This window comes from Eschrichtius robustus, chromosome 7, assembly GCF_028021215.1.
Source record: "Eschrichtius robustus isolate mEscRob2 chromosome 7, mEscRob2.pri, whole genome shotgun sequence".
Classification (NCBI taxonomy): Eukaryota; Metazoa; Chordata; class Mammalia; order Artiodactyla; family Eschrichtiidae; genus Eschrichtius; species Eschrichtius robustus.
This window is the reverse complement of record NC_090830.1, coordinates 131,628,408-131,643,298: the sequence shown is the minus strand read 5'-3', so window position 1 is coordinate 131,643,298 and position 14,891 is coordinate 131,628,408. Positions and strand designations below refer to the sequence as shown.

Below are 14,891 nucleotides of genomic sequence, written 5' to 3'. Positions count from 1 at the left end.
CCTTATCCCGGGAAAAATGGGTCAGGGTCCTAGGGTGCCAGGAGCCTCCTTAGGGTGAAAGGATGGGTGGGTGAATGTTACAGGGGGTTTGGGAAGTGGCCCAAGGTGAAGCTCTCTCAGTTACAGTTTCCTTATGTATAAAATGGGTGGAATAATGTACTTTCCTCAGGGCCGCGATGAGGCTGAGATTTTTCTGCTGAGTGAAGAGGGTTTAGTAGGGAAAGCACTGGCCTTGGATTGAATCCTTCCTTTACAGTTTGGACTTCTTAGCTGAGTCCTTGGGCAAGAACCTTTCTCTTTCTGAGACTACTGCTTCTTTATAAAATGGTGCATTAATATGTCGCATATGGATCTTTAAGAGTTAGGTACAGGGGCCCAAAGGACTGGACGAATGCAAAAGTGTCTGTAAATTGTAAAGCCCTAGAAGTACTCCAGGTATGATTTTTTTTTTTTTTTTTTTGGTGCTGTTGTTACCGTGGCCTCTACCGGGGGCAGGTCCCGACTGAGGTCAGGCAGCGGCTTGTGGGACCTTGCTTATTTGTGTTAGGCTTTTAGCAGAGTCTGGGGACAGCTCCTTCACTGGGGCTTAACAGAAAAAAAAAGACAAAAACTGGTTCTGTTGTTCCCTTCACATAATTAATATTCCAAATAAGAATCATGCAGTCGTTTCTATGAATATTTGATTCCTTGACTCCTCAAATATCAGCTTAGCTCTCTGGCTGATTTGAAAGAAGAAATAATTGTTTTTACACCGACCCGGACAGACCAGCAGCTGTAGGCCCTGATCACGGCCAGAGGAGGGATGACTTAGTTTGGTTGACAAGATACATTGTACAAATGTCTGCATCCTGGTTCCTGAAGGGGGAGAAGCACACTTGGCTCCTTTTGAGGTGAGCATCGAAGGGGTGGACTTCGGGGGTCCTGGGCCCCTGTGAAGCAGGAGGGAAGCCCGGCAAGAGGCTGGTTTCAGGGGAGCCCCATGACAGGACACCCAGGACTCACAGAGACCCAGCCTTGCGGGGAGATCAGTGGCAGTGGATGGAGAAGGCGGCTTATCTCCGATGCAGCCCCCAGTGGGCACCTGTGGAAAAATAGTTCCTCCCTCAACTGGGCGCAAAGACAGTGGGTCCTCCCAGCTCAGGAAAGAGGGACAGCAGGCCTGCATATACTGCAGCGCACACGGGTCTCTGGGTCCAGACCCTTCTCACTTCTTGACTCCTTCCTCCCAGAATTCTCCCTCCTGCAGGCCAACCAGAGGCCAGATACATCACAACTACCATGATACAGGCTGGCTTGGCCAGGCAAAAAAGGGAATACACGAGAAATGACAAACTGCTCTGAGGATTGTAATCGTAACATTGTCATCTGAGAATGCTCACAGTCTTTGGCGTGTGCCGCTGGTGTGTAAGTAAGCAAATCGGGAGTGAGGTGACTGGTGGCCCCTGAAGCTCCTGGAGGAGACCCCTGACTGAGTGCTCCAGCCTTTTCAGAGCTAACCTTCTGGATGGGACTCTTAGGTGACATCTGGTCCATTTCTGGGTTGGGGGGGTACCCCAAACAGAGCACTGATTCAAGGGGCAATGGGCCCCACCCCATCTCCTGCTCTATTTGCAAAGCTGTGTGCCTTTGGGCAACTATCTGAGCCTCAGTTTTCTGACCTGTAAAATGGGATGATAACCTCTTAGCGCCTCCCAGACCTTCACAGAAACAGCTTGCTGAAGTGTCAGGAGCCATTGGTACAGAGCTACGGAAGTGGTAGCCTGTGGACATCTCTCCTGCAATCTGAATGGGTTGGTTCCCACTGTGCCATATAATTTTTTTCTCTGATTTAGTTGCCAATCCAAGATTACTTTTAAAATTGAGCTATTTCACAATAAAACTCAGATTTCTGGCTCCCATTCCCCATTTAGCAGGAGCTGAGATCCAGCTATCTCCTTGGATGGGTGTGTGTGCTCCACAGTGCCCCAGACCCCACCCTTCCCCATTGCCCACCTCTCGTCCCCTCAACAGTGTCTCGGCTGGAAGGAATGTGCACGGCCCCCAGCAGAGTGCCTGGCAACAGGCAGGTGTGCAAGGAACATCCTCTTCCCCTGTCTCTGTGCAGCCGTGAGGCCGAGAGAGCACCCTGTATTCCCGGGGAGGGACTGGTCCTACTCTCTCCCCTTCCCTCCCCTGTGGCCACGGTATAGCCAGGCAGTTGGCACATCTCCTTGCTCTGCCCGTGTCCTTGGGAAACTGGGGTGGGTTGGAGACCAGGTCACTGCAAAGTGCCAGGAAGTCATCAGGCCTACCTCACGGTTGACCAGAAGGGCCCACAGCTCAATTCTAGATGGATGGACTTGCCGTGATGCCAGCCTCTTCTTAGTTCCACTGATGTGGCCCATGGGTTAGGCCTTCAAGTCGTGCCTTGGCTGAGTACCTCCCGTCTCAACCTCCTCAAATGCTCAGGATACCTGAGACTTAGGAGATAAAAAAGCTACCTGCAGTCTCCTCTGAGACCTGGGGATGGGAGAATGGCCTTCATTAGACATTCATTCAAGGTGTGGAGGCCCCCAGGCTCTTTCCCAGGGTCAGCTTGCGGTTGGGGTATGAGCAATGCTTTGGGTCTTGAGTCTTGAGTGGGGAGGGGAGTGAGATTTGGAGAAGAGGTTCAGGTGCCAAGGTCAGAGGAGGGCAAACTCGGAGCTCAAGCTTTCTTCACCTAAGGGACTCTCCCTGGTGGCCTGGGCTGTTCCTCTCCACCCTCTGACCCCTCCCCATCCACACCCCCTCTCTGCACACACACAGTCACAGTCTGGGACACTGCAGGGTCCAGAGGGGCCTCAAGAGCTTGTCCAGACCACAGGGGACTTTTAGGGATACATGGACCAGGCATTAAATACAGTGGAGATGCTTACTGGGAAAGTTATATCAGAAGGATTTAAAGAAAATTGTTAAGTCCTCTTAAAAACTATCCCAGTGAGAAAGCTCACTGGGTCCTAGTCCTTAAACTCTGACACTTGCTAATTTTCCTAACAGGGAGTATTAACAGGGAGAAAACACCTCTCAGTACCTGGCTGGAATTTAACCACTTTGTTGTTGTTTTTTTTTAAATTATATTTAATTTTTGACAAATTTTTATGGTGAATGATAGTGGTTTTTCCATTCATAAGGAAATAACTCATCTTTTATAAGAATAGTTTTTAAACTCTTTTTACTGTGGGGCTTTCCAAACACAGACCAGAAATAGAGATGGGTGCCCAACACCCCACCTTCCAGCTCCAACCGTCATCAGCCTGTGGCCAGTGCCATTTCTCTGTGCCCCACACTCTTCCCACACCCCATTATTGAAGCAACTCCCAGCCACCTTACAGCTTCATCTGTATATATTTCAGTATGTAAATTGCTTCTATGTGAGCATATTGAAAGAACGTGGTAAGTGGATCACCGTTCCAGATAAAGCAAAATCTGAGAGCACCCTGGATGACTGGGGGTTGGGGACGCTTATGCAGGCCAGCTTCTTATTGAGTGCATGAGAAAGCTGCCCCCCCCCACCGGGCCCCTGCCCCAGCACTGGCACAGGCTTGACACTTGGTTTTCCCTGTCTGTGTCCTTTTAGACTGTGAGCCTCTAGAGGGCAGGGCTGCTGTTCTGGGAGCTCATGAGTGGTGTCCCTGGACCCACTCGGGAAATGTTCCCTGAAGAAGTGATGCGGGCAAGAGCAGCTAGCCTTTTGGATTTCCTGACACTGATGTGTGGTAGGCTGAATTTTAAATGACCCCCATCACCTTTGCTCCCAGTGTTATGCCTATGAATGTGTAGGTTACATGGCAAAAGGGACCTTGCAGATGTAGTTAAGGCTACTAATCAGTTGACCTTAAGATAAGGAGATTATCCTGCATTATGAATATCTTGGATTCTCCTTGGTGGGCTCAGTGTAATCACAGAAGCCCTGAAGAGGCAGAAGAGAAGGCAAAGGGGTCCCAAGAGCAAGAAGGACTTGAAATGCTGTTGCTGTTTCACAGGTGGAGGAGGCCACATGAGGAGAAATGAGGGTGGCCTCTGAGAGTAGAGACCAAACCCAAGCCAACACCGAGCAAGGAAGCGAGGGTCTCAGTAACCACAAAGAAATGAATCCTGCTAACAACCTGAATGGGCTTGGAAGTACTTTCTCCGCAGGACCTGCAGATAAGAACCCAGGCTTGCTGTCCCCTTGATTTTATTCTGGTGAGACCTGAAGCAGAGAACCCAACAGACATCTGACCCACAGAACCGTGATGTAGTTAGTAGGTGTTGTTTTAAGACACTGGGTTTGGGGTAATTTGTTACACAGCTATAGGAGACTGATGCAGATAGTGAACAGATTACCTTCTGTCACTTCTCATGATGGGTAATCAAGATTCTAATGACACTTTGGAGAGGGCTTGGTCCCAAGAGATAATCCAGTTCCACCCCCATGTCATGGGCAGGGATGTAAGGCCTGGGGAGGAGAAGGGGCCACACTCACACTGGGTTTTAATGCCATCAAAGAAACTTCTAAGGAAGCAACTTCTCTCTAGTTAACCCTCCATCCAAGAGCAGATAGTCCCTGGGAATGTTTCATGATGCCATTGTCCCAGACTCATCTCAGAACGACCATATCTGTTGTCACTGAGCCACTCTGGGAAGCAGTGGGAAAGGCGCTGATGGGTGTGTGAGAACTGGGAAGGGAGACAGAGGCACAGCTGCGGGGCCTTGGACCCTGCCTGGCAATGTGGACTGGACTTACCTTTGGGTGCAGTGGAGGTATTACAGGTGTTTTATTATGGGGGCTGACATGCTCTGATTTGTGTGTTGGAAAGATGCTGGCTATGCGTGTAGAAAGAACCAGTTAGTGGAGGTCAAGGAAAGGAAGCAGAGAGTGTAGCTAAAGGCTACTACAACAGGCCCAAGGGAGAGGAGAGATGTGTCCAAACTAGTGGTTCTCAGACTTCAGTGGGTATGGAGTGGGGGAGGGTTGTTAAACATACAGATCCCCAGATACAATCCCCAGAGTTTCAGATCCTGGGGCCTCACCCCAGACCCACTGAAATGGAGCCTCTGGTACTGAAGCCCAGGAATCTGCATTTTAAAAACATCCCAGGCTTCTAAGATCGGCAGGGTTGAGAAGATGACGGTGGCTAATGGGAGCTAGGGGTAAAAGAGCCAAGAGCTAAGGATGACCCTGGGGCCTCTGCCTCAGGCACCTGGGCAGGTGTGTGGTGGGGACATTCAGAGAGCCAGGGGTTGTGAGGAGTGAAGCAGGTCTGGGTTGAACCCAGCAGCAAAGCTGGGCAGGAAAGGGGTGCAAATCGCCAACAGCTGCTTGGAGCCTCTGAGTGTGGGTGTGTCATTCCCCTCATCCTCCCAAGCAGGGCTTTGTAACATGTGACTGCATTAAATGCTCAACCAGGAAAATGAAACGTGTTTAGAAGGCTCAGGTATTTCACAGCTAGGGCAGGCAATGCTGCTCTAAATTTACTAAAAGTCAACAGCTCATTTTTGCTGTTGGGTGGGTTGGAGATTTTATGACAGAAGCGAGTAAGTGAAAATGCTACCAGCTGTAAACTTTATCTTATTGGCGAAATGTCTATTATGCAGCTAAAAACATCCAGTTAATAGGCCATGCCCGCCAACAGTTGGCAGCAACGGTCTGAGGTGGTGATAACAATGACATTACGTCTCTTTCATCACCTGTAGGTTCTTTTTATCACCAATTACTGGCCATACGCTCACTCGTGCAGGATAAAGAGGTGAAGAAGCTGTCATCACTAAAACCACTTAAGAGTCTTCATCTGATTTTCCTTCAGAGGTTTCTGCCTGTGCTTTTCGGATCCCCAGTCTTCATTGGTGGGGAAGGCATTTGATTTTAGAAAATAATTTGGTGGACAAGTCGCTAATCAAGCCAGGAAATTCCAACTGGGTCATTCACTGGATGTGTCCGTTGTGCCAGGCTCTGAGCTAGGGGCTGGGAATACAGAGACTTACCCGACCCTGTTGTTGCCCTCAAAGGGCTTACAGATTTCCCTGGAGGGAACTCAAAATAGAGTTCTAAAACCTTCCAGCTGTGGCAGCGTCTTTAGAGTAAGTGGACTGACCCCCGCGGGGGACCCCGTTAGAACAGGCAACGCTCGTGTAAACACACCCATTCCGACGTTTGTTTAAAACTGGCCCCATTGCTTTCTTCACTGAAGTTTCAATACAGAGTTGAAGTCTGCAGCTTTAAGGAATTTGTTATTATCCTAAATCTGGTTGAGGTTTTGGACCGAGTGTAGGAAATTTTCACAAGAACCTAAATTTCACGTTGATTTGTGATGGATTAGCATACCAAAATTGGCTTCAAGTGCACTTAATGGATGCATTACTGCAGAAGGGATCTGTCTAACCACAGTATTTTTAAATTTATGAAATTGAAATGCACTTCAGGTTACTGAGCAGTCTAAATTCGTCAAAGTCACAGGGCTGGAAGCAGGTCGCTGCTGGTGGCAGAGATCTGAAGCCAGGTCCAACGAAACAAATTGGAGAGCCTGTGCACTGATCCCCAGGGGCCCCATGGCCCTCACGTGCAGCCCTTTCCAGCACAGGAACTCTGACTCTGGCAGTCCCCACCCCCCAATGCCGTCCCCTTGGAAACAACCTGGAGTTGGGGAATAAGCTGAATGTGAATTGAACTTCATCCCAGTCTCTGCTAAAGTGTTAACTGAAAATTAAGGCGTTAGCTGAAAACTAAGTCCTCTGACATGTAAAAGGGTCATTCCATTCTAACAGAAGTTTCTTGGAAGACCCCGAATGCTCTGGTTTTAATGCTCACATGGTGGAATGACCAAAGGCAAGGTTGCGGCTGTTGAGTTGGGGCTTGTAATGAGCAGTGCCCATGGCCCGACCTTATCTCCTTTCCCCTTAAGTGGTCTGTTGTCCCCACTTTCAAATTACTGGGCCAGTTCCTTGCACTGTGATTCCCATCCCTTAATCCCTTTAACATGAACTTCCAACAGCAATGCCTCTTGAATCAACAGCTTTAGAAGATGCCAGAGCCGCAGCTTTCAAGGTCCTTCTCCCCTCCAGGTGGGGAAACTGAGGGTCAGAGAGGGGCTCAAGGGCTTACAGACAGCTGATGGCAGAAGCAGAACTTGGGTCCCCCAAGCTTCAGTATTTCTTAAGCAAATTGCACATAAGACGCCTGGAGATTGACACAGCGGTGTTTACTGCTTTATTCTCACTGTGCTTATCTGATGGGTGTGCCCACCATGAACTTGAATTCACTGGCACGAGTGCACACTAAAGGTATAGGAGTGGGCTTTGGTCTTTTCCTATGTTGTTTTGTTTCCTGAGCCTCAGTCTCCTCACCTGAAAAATGGGGATTAAATAATATTGGCTCACAAGGCTGTTGTGAAGGTCAAATGATGTAGCACGGGGAAGTACTTAGCAGTGTTTGTCACATGGTGGGGATCTGTAGGTCTCCATCCTTAGGAGGGTTTGGAGACTTAATCATCTTAGTGGCTCCAACATTCACTCCAGTGTGTGGCACAGAGCAGAGGTTCAGGGAGTGTCTGTTGAATGAATGAATGAATGAATGACTGTAACTTGGGGATCATGGCAGGTCCCTGGTCTTCCAATTTTCTGATGTGCTTGCATTCTCATAGAATCTTTACTCAAGTAATACTTGTTCATTAATTCAATTAACCAGTTCAATAACAGTTCTTATGTGACTATTATATGCAAAACCACTTTCAGTAATATTGATTACTAATAATAGCTAATATTTCTGAGCTCTTACTAGGTCCTAAGAATTATGCTTAATGTTTTTCAAACACTGTATCATTAGTCTTCACACCAGCCCACTGAGGGAATGTATCAGTCAGCCAGTTCCACAATAATGCTATGTAACAAAATTTCCAACATTCAATAGCTTGCAACAAGCATTTCCCCCTTGTTCATGTGTTTGTAGGTCAGCTGAGGCAGTTCTGAATCCAGGCTGGGTCACTTGGCTCCAGGCTGCAAGTTGAGTTCAGGTCTGCTCCACGTGTGTTTATTCTGGAGCCTTGCTGGAAGAGGCAGCAGCTTCTCAGGATGTGTTCTTCTCATTATGGATCCAAAGCACAGGAGAGCAAGCCCAGCCCTGCAACACATGTCAAGCCTCTGATTCAGTCACATTCTTCAAAATCTCATTGTCTAAAGCAAGTCATATGACCAAGTCCAAAGTCAAGGGATGGGGAAGCACATTCCATGTGCTATGAGGCTGTGACAAGATGTAGAAGCGTAATACCCCCATGGGGTCAATAATTCAATTTACTGCTTGTAGGGGCTATTATAGGCCCCAGACTGAGGCAACGAAAGAAGTGACTTGCCCAAGGTCACTCAGCTCGTTGGTGTCAGCAGTAGGGGTTGAAGCCAGACAATTTAATTCCAGAATTATGGAGGCCTACGTGTGCATATGGTGAGGGGATATTTGTTTTCTTAAATTACTTGTATTTTTTTTACCCATTAGTTGCCAATGTCATGTTGGCACCAGCCTCTCTCACAGTTACCCATCCATCTACTCACCCACCCACTCACTCACATGTCTGGCCTTTGGGTATTCTCTCAACTCTCCAGAATAAAAGACTCAAGGGCAATTCTTGGGTGATTTTTTGAAATTAATGTTGAGGGGAAAAATTGCCATCCAGTTAATCTCAGGCACGTATATAAATACCTTTAGAAAGTCCCTGGTGGAATTCATATCAAAGCCGCACCGTGATTTTACTTAAAAACAGTTTGTTCTGAGTCAACTGAGATTTCTGACACCTGAATCTGAAAGTGATCTGGGTGGGCCCTGCGCTGTCTCCACAACGGAGTGGTGTGTTTACTTGGAGGGAGGAGAGGAAAGACGAGGTGTGTGTGGCTGTGGAATACGGTTCCACACACGCTTACAGGAGGGGATTTCCTCCTCCGTGTTTCCATAGAACCTTCCCTGTGTTTGTTTAAACCCATTGCACACTCTGGTCTGACAGCTGCCTGGCCCAGGGCCTTCCTTGCAGAAGCATGCACAACCAACCTTCTTTAACAGCACCCTGCACTGTGTCCCCCGAGGCAATTACTTGAGTATATAAACCTTACTGAAAGGCAGGCTTTTCTTGGGAACTAATAAATAAGCCCCAAAGCCACAACGTGGGTAAGACCTTGAAAAATGGCATCATCATCTATTGGGAATTGTGAACCCTGCAAAAAGCAGCTCATTGTATTTTCAGAAAAAGCTTTTTGTTTAAAAAAATAATAATGAACAAAACCCACCAAGTGGAGTCTATATGGAAAAAGCAATCTAGTCTGAGATTCTAAGGCTGGTCTCTTTGCTGCATTTATCTTTCTTCGTAGACTTTATGTAAGAGGCATTATTTGCAGGAAAACAAGATACCGTTTTGAAGAATTCCCGTCTCATCCCAGCTTTCCATCTGCAGTTATAATCCTCTGATTGTGACCTCTGCATCAGTTGAGCAGAAGTTTATGACCTCAGGATGGGTTATAGTTTCGGGGTGGGTGGTGGTGAAATGAAGCCTCAAGCAATAAAAGTCACGTGTTTCCAGAAAGAGAGGAAAGGGGGAAAAGGCACCCTCAGGACGCATCCCTCAGCGGTGTGCCAGCGCTTGACATTTATGGAGCATTTTAGCTCCACTCTTGGTTGCTTTGTTGCTTTGAGGACAAGATGCTGGACTGTAGCCATGGGGACACGGGCAGGCAAAAGGCTATGTGACTGAGAACAAGGATTTTTTTTTTTTCTGTCCCTTGGACCTGTTTCCTGAGAGGCTGGGCTTGAGTCGAGTCTTCCAGAATTCAAAGTGTCTTTTCTTTAACTGACGGTATCTTCAGTCAAGAGCCCGGGAGTCGACCACTGGTGCTGCTTCCTTGACCTCGGGCAGCCCAGGTGGTTTCCTGGAGCTGCCGCCCCCCTGGGCCACTGCGGCCGGCCGGGCTCGGGGTCCCGCTGAGCCTTCCCTCACCGTGGAAGCAAACAGGCTGGGCCGAAGAGCCCGGGAGAGCCTTCTCGGGATGCAAAAATAACAACAGAGGGCGCGGAACCCACCAGCGCCGTGGCCTTGAATATCAACGTATGGGCTGGCTCTAGACCGCCAAGTTCGTTAAAAATGTCTCTCGCAGGGGTGTCATTGGCAGACTTTAGGGGTTTCGGTTTTCTTTCTATTTGGAATCACCGCATCGCACAAGCTGTGTTTACTCGGAAGGGGAGGGGGCGGGAACCAAACCCACCGCTCCGCGCACACGCCTTTTTCTCACATTCCAGACTCGAGCTGATGTGTGTCAGCGCGACACGGGGCGGGGGGAGGGTTCTTTTCGGATGTTTCATTCGCCATCCGCACGTCACTCCCAAACTTTTCCTCCCTGCGCTCGGGGAGTCAGGTTGACGCGCCCTGGTTGAGGGGCTCGAGGCGCGGGGCTGGGCGCGCTCCCGCGGAGCCCGAGCCGAAGAGGCTCCCGGGCTGGACTCGGGCTTCTCAGGTACAAGTTGGGTGCCAGGCGCGGCGGCGGGGGCGGCGACGAGCGGCGGGTGGGTGTCTGGCTCCGGGCTCCGGCGCCCCTCCGCGTTCTGGCCGGGCAGCGCCGGGGGCGGCCCGGGCTGGGCGTAGGGAGTCCGGGCTGGCGGAGGCTGCGCGCAGCCTCACTCCCCGCGGCGCTCCCGGCGCGGCGGCAGCGGCGGCGGCGGCGACGACGGCCCAGGCAGACAATGAACTTGCGAGCGCGCGGAGCCGAGGCAGGTTTGGGCCCCGCGACCCTCGGCCCAGTCTCCCCGAGGCAACCGCGGCCCCCAGCGGAGGGCGTCCCCCCGCCGCCGGTTCTGGCCGCGCTCTGGGCGCCCCGCGCGCTGGGGACCCCGCGGGAAGGGTCGCACGCCCCCCTCCCCGGCTCGGGAAAATGCGGTCGGAGCTCGGGGACGGGGCACTCGGCGGCAGGGTGGTGGCGCTGCGGACTGCCGGAGGCCGGCGGGGGGCGCACGCCACAGGGCACGCACGGGCCGGCTGTCCAGGAGAACGACCCCAGGAGTCGGAATCGGGGCGGCGCGCTGCAGGCGGAGGACCGACGGACCGACAGATCCGTGCTTTCTCCTTAAGAGCGCGCTTTGGGTGGGGATGGGGGTGGGGGTGGGGGGTGGGGATTCTCCAGCCATGCGCTCCGCTTCCCGGCGCACTTCTGGGAAGTTTCCAGGCGCGGCCCGGGGCAGGTAGGTGTGCATCTGCCACTCTCTCCCGGACTCCGGTTCAGAACTGCCTCCTCGCCCCGGCTCCAGTCCCGCGGCCGCACAGGGAGGGGAGGCCTGGGGGGTGGGGTGTCCCAGGCGCCGAAGCCTGTGGGACCGGGTTCCGGGAGGGGGACCGCGGGGGCGGGCCTGGGAGGAGACGGGGGCGCGGCGAGGCCCGGGGCGGCTTGAACTTTTGCCCCCCGCTCCCTCTTCCTTCCTCCCCGCCCCCTGCCCTCTGCCCCCTCCCAGCGCCCCGCCGCAGCTCAGGAGGCGGCGTGACTCCGGAGTAGCCGGCGCTTCCCGGCTGCGGTGGCGGTGGCGGCGTCCCCGGCCGGCCTGGGCGCGGCGAGCCGAGCGCTGCAGGTCTGAGCCGAGTGGCGCGGCGGGGCGGCCGGGCGGTGGGGCTGCGGGGTGACGAAGCTGTGGGGAGCCGGGGTGGCAACGGCCCCTGCGCGGGGGCGACGCTGCCGATCGTGATGGAGCGCGAGTCTTTTGGGTTGTGTGTGCTGGTGGAGAGGACTCGGCGGCCGTGGGCGGATGGCGGGCGGCTCGTGGCGCAGTTGGCCCCCTTGGAGCCCCCTAGGGTCTTGGGATGGAGGCGCCCGGGAGAAGGGAACCTCGCCTTTGGGGGAATGAATGAAGAGCTGTGGAAGCGCCTTCCGACTCCTCCGGGCGAACGGATTGGCCGGCGCGCGCGCTTGTGTGTGCGCGTGTGTTTAGGGTTTGGAGCCGCCGGGGTCCAGGGCGCGGCTGCTTGACCGCCCCGTCGCGGTCCTGGTGCCCAGGTTGCCCGTCCGCCCTGCGCCCGGGGTTGGCCCGCGGGGCTGGCGCGGCGGGTGTGGACTGAAGGCTGGGGCTCGGGTGCCGGCTGTAGGCAGCTGGACGTCCGCGCCTCGAGCAGGGAGGTTCGAGAAGGAGGCGGCAAAGGCTGGGGCTGAGATTCGCTCCTCCGGCCCCCGTTTTCCGGTTCCCCGAGGCCCTTCGCTGCATTCACGTTGGGTGAGTTGATGGCACGGAGTTTTGGGGAATGAAGTTGTATGTCCAGGAAGCCGCAGGACGCCCCGGGAAGGGATGTGGCGCGCTGTTCTGTGAGGCTGAGCCGAGGGGTTCGCAGGGCCCCAGCTCCTCTTTATCAGCTGCGGTTCCTAGGAGGGCAGCCAGCCGGTGTTGGAGCAGAAAGCAGCCCAGGAGCACGTGCACCCGCTGAGGCGCCCAGGTGGAAACTGAGGACTGGAGATTTGCCCCAAGTTCCTCTAGAACCTCGCACACCATTTTCCATGCCCAGCTTTCCTACTCCCGCCCCCCTCCCAAATGGTGCAAAATCAGGAACTCTCCCTTCCAGAACGTGGCACTTATTAATTTTACCAACTGTATGTTGAATCAGGCTGTCTTGAGGTGCAAATCATATACGATTTTGTTTAAAATAGCATGGGAATAAAAATGCCTTTTTATTAGGTAGTTTTTAATCAAATACGTTTTTCTCTCTAATACTCCTGAAAGATTGGCAGGAAAATGTTTTCCTTGCCTCCTGCTGCATGGGGAAACTGAGCCAGCAAGGTGAAGCAGCTTGCCGTGGTCTCTCTCTCTCAGTGCATAGGTGCGTGGTTGAGCCAGAAGTGGAGCTGCAGGGCTCTTCTTCCCTCCCAGGTCCAGCTCCCTGGGAGAACCATTTCTAGGGCCCTCTGAAGGAAATTCAATAATGTTTCTGTGTTTTTTCTCTCTGGGTATTGCATGACTGCAGTGAGCAGGGTTAATTCATCCAGGATATTGTGTGTGGGAGGTGGAGAGGCAGGTTTGTCCATAGTGGATCCCACGTGAGCCTTGCTTTTCTTTGATGGTTAGATGGCCAGGCATCCCAGCACTGTCACTGTGGATGCCGTGAGGGCTCTGTGTCTGCACCTTTCTTCTCCTCTGTTGCTGCTGCGCCTGGCCAGAAGAGGTGAGGAATTTGATTTTCCGCTGGCCTGAAGGAGAGAAGATTAATCCCTGCATCTGGAAGGGGCTATGTTTACAGGAAAGTTTGGGAGAGGTTGGGAAGTGGACTCTGCTGATTTGGTGTCTGGAGAAAGAGCAGAAAAGAAACTCCAAGTCAACCAGCTGGGCCACGGGAGCCCCAGGCTCTTGGAACCTGCACTAGCAGAAGCTTTAGGTTAGGGCTGGGTTGTGATTAGATTGTGGCTGTCCGAGGCCACCTAGGGCCTGGCTGGAGGTGGCCGGCTAGCATCCGCCTAGCATCTGCCGATGGCATGGCTAGCATCCGCATCCGGGCTAGCTCCAGGGGATGGGGAGAGGGGAGACACTTCGGGGCTGCCCTGGGCAGGTGAGCACATGCCCTACCTAAAGAGGGCAGCTTTGACTCAGCTCCAGCCAGTTGGGGGAAAAAAAAATCGACTTGACAGGTCTTGTTACTTTTCAAGAGAATTCTCGAGCCTGGACATTTAAGTGTGGGCTCCAGTTCTACAGGTAGGGGGTGGGGTGAGTGCTCTGCCAGGAGGTCTGAAGCTTGACATCTGGCCCTGTGTCTGTGTACTGGGGAGGGCGTCCCACTGTCAGAGACATGTGACACCTGACAGGGCATGGGGATCGCATCTCCCCGAGGCCGAGGGACTGAGAATTGAGGGGTGCCCAATGTGCCTGTGGCCATGTGCCCGGCTCCTTCATGTGCTGTGTGTCATGCATCCATTCAATAGCTATTTGATGAATTCTTTTTGAATTTTATTTATTTATTTATTTATACAGCAGGTTCTTATTAGTTATCTATTTTATACATATTAGTGTATATATGTCAATCGCAATCTCCCAGTTTATCACACCACCACCACCCCCCTTCCCCCCTTGGTGTGCATACATTTGTTCTCTACATCTGTGTCTCTATTTCTGCCCTGCAAAGCGATGAATTCTTGTCATGTGGAAAGAGACACGCTGCCTAAAACTTTTCATATAATTTCATTATCAAATAGTATACCATGATAAGACAGAGTCCCAGCCCTCGTAGGAAAGGAGCAGGCAAAAATGCCTGTACCTGATGGACAGAAGAACAGCGAGCTGCGTTCAGAGGTGGGCAGGACAGTAAGGCAAGGAAAGTGAGAGGTGGGTTGTGGAGGAGGGTTCTCCTCTTACTGATGTGGAAATTGAGGCTCGGGGCAGTGGGTCTGAAGTCACACAGCCCAGAAGTGGAGAGTCAGCCCAGGTCTCTGATTCTCCAGCCCCTGGGCCGGCTCTTTCATCCCACCCTGCTGGGCTGGAGCCTCTTGGAAAGTCCTAGATGAATGGACATTCGCTGTGGTGGGGAGCTCTTGCTTCCTGTCCCTGTATCCAGACCCTGTCCTGGTCCCCAGGTCTCAGCAGGCCCTGGATTGCCAGGTGTCATTTGGGAGGCATTTGTATGAGAGAGGATTTCCTTAAATTCTAAAAACAAACTATTTTGAAACGTAGCTGGCCTGGGAGTGTCACTGTGTGAGCCCTCTGTCACTGGGCATCTCTTTAGCAGCACGTGACTTAGAAGCGACGCTTTCAGCCACTGGTGAGAACGGTACATCCACCTGGAAGTCAGGATGCTCAGGTGATGTTGACTGAGTTCCGCCGTGACTGCGTTGCTTTGCTGTGAATCCAGAGCCTGTCTTCTCACTTAGCTAACGACGTACTGGGAGACTGTTTTGACTTGCAC

General features: G+C 52.3%; 1 protein-coding gene across 4 annotated transcripts in view; it reads left to right on the top strand.

The window, feature by feature from the left end:
* Positions 1-10,378: 10,378 nt before the first annotated feature.
* CHST15 (carbohydrate sulfotransferase 15) overlaps positions 10,379-14,891 on the top strand; it is an 83,833-nt gene continuing 79,320 nt past the window's right edge. The window contains exon 1 of one of the 4 annotated variants that reach the window (XM_068548718.1): positions 10,379-10,485. The gene's annotated coding sequence lies outside the window, so the exon portion shown is untranslated. Of the gene's footprint in view, positions 10,486-10,656; positions 10,739-11,146; positions 11,207-11,533; positions 11,588-14,891 lie in introns of those variants that run through there. The other 3 variants (XM_068548719.1, XM_068548722.1, XM_068548721.1) reach the window with 3 other exon arrangements.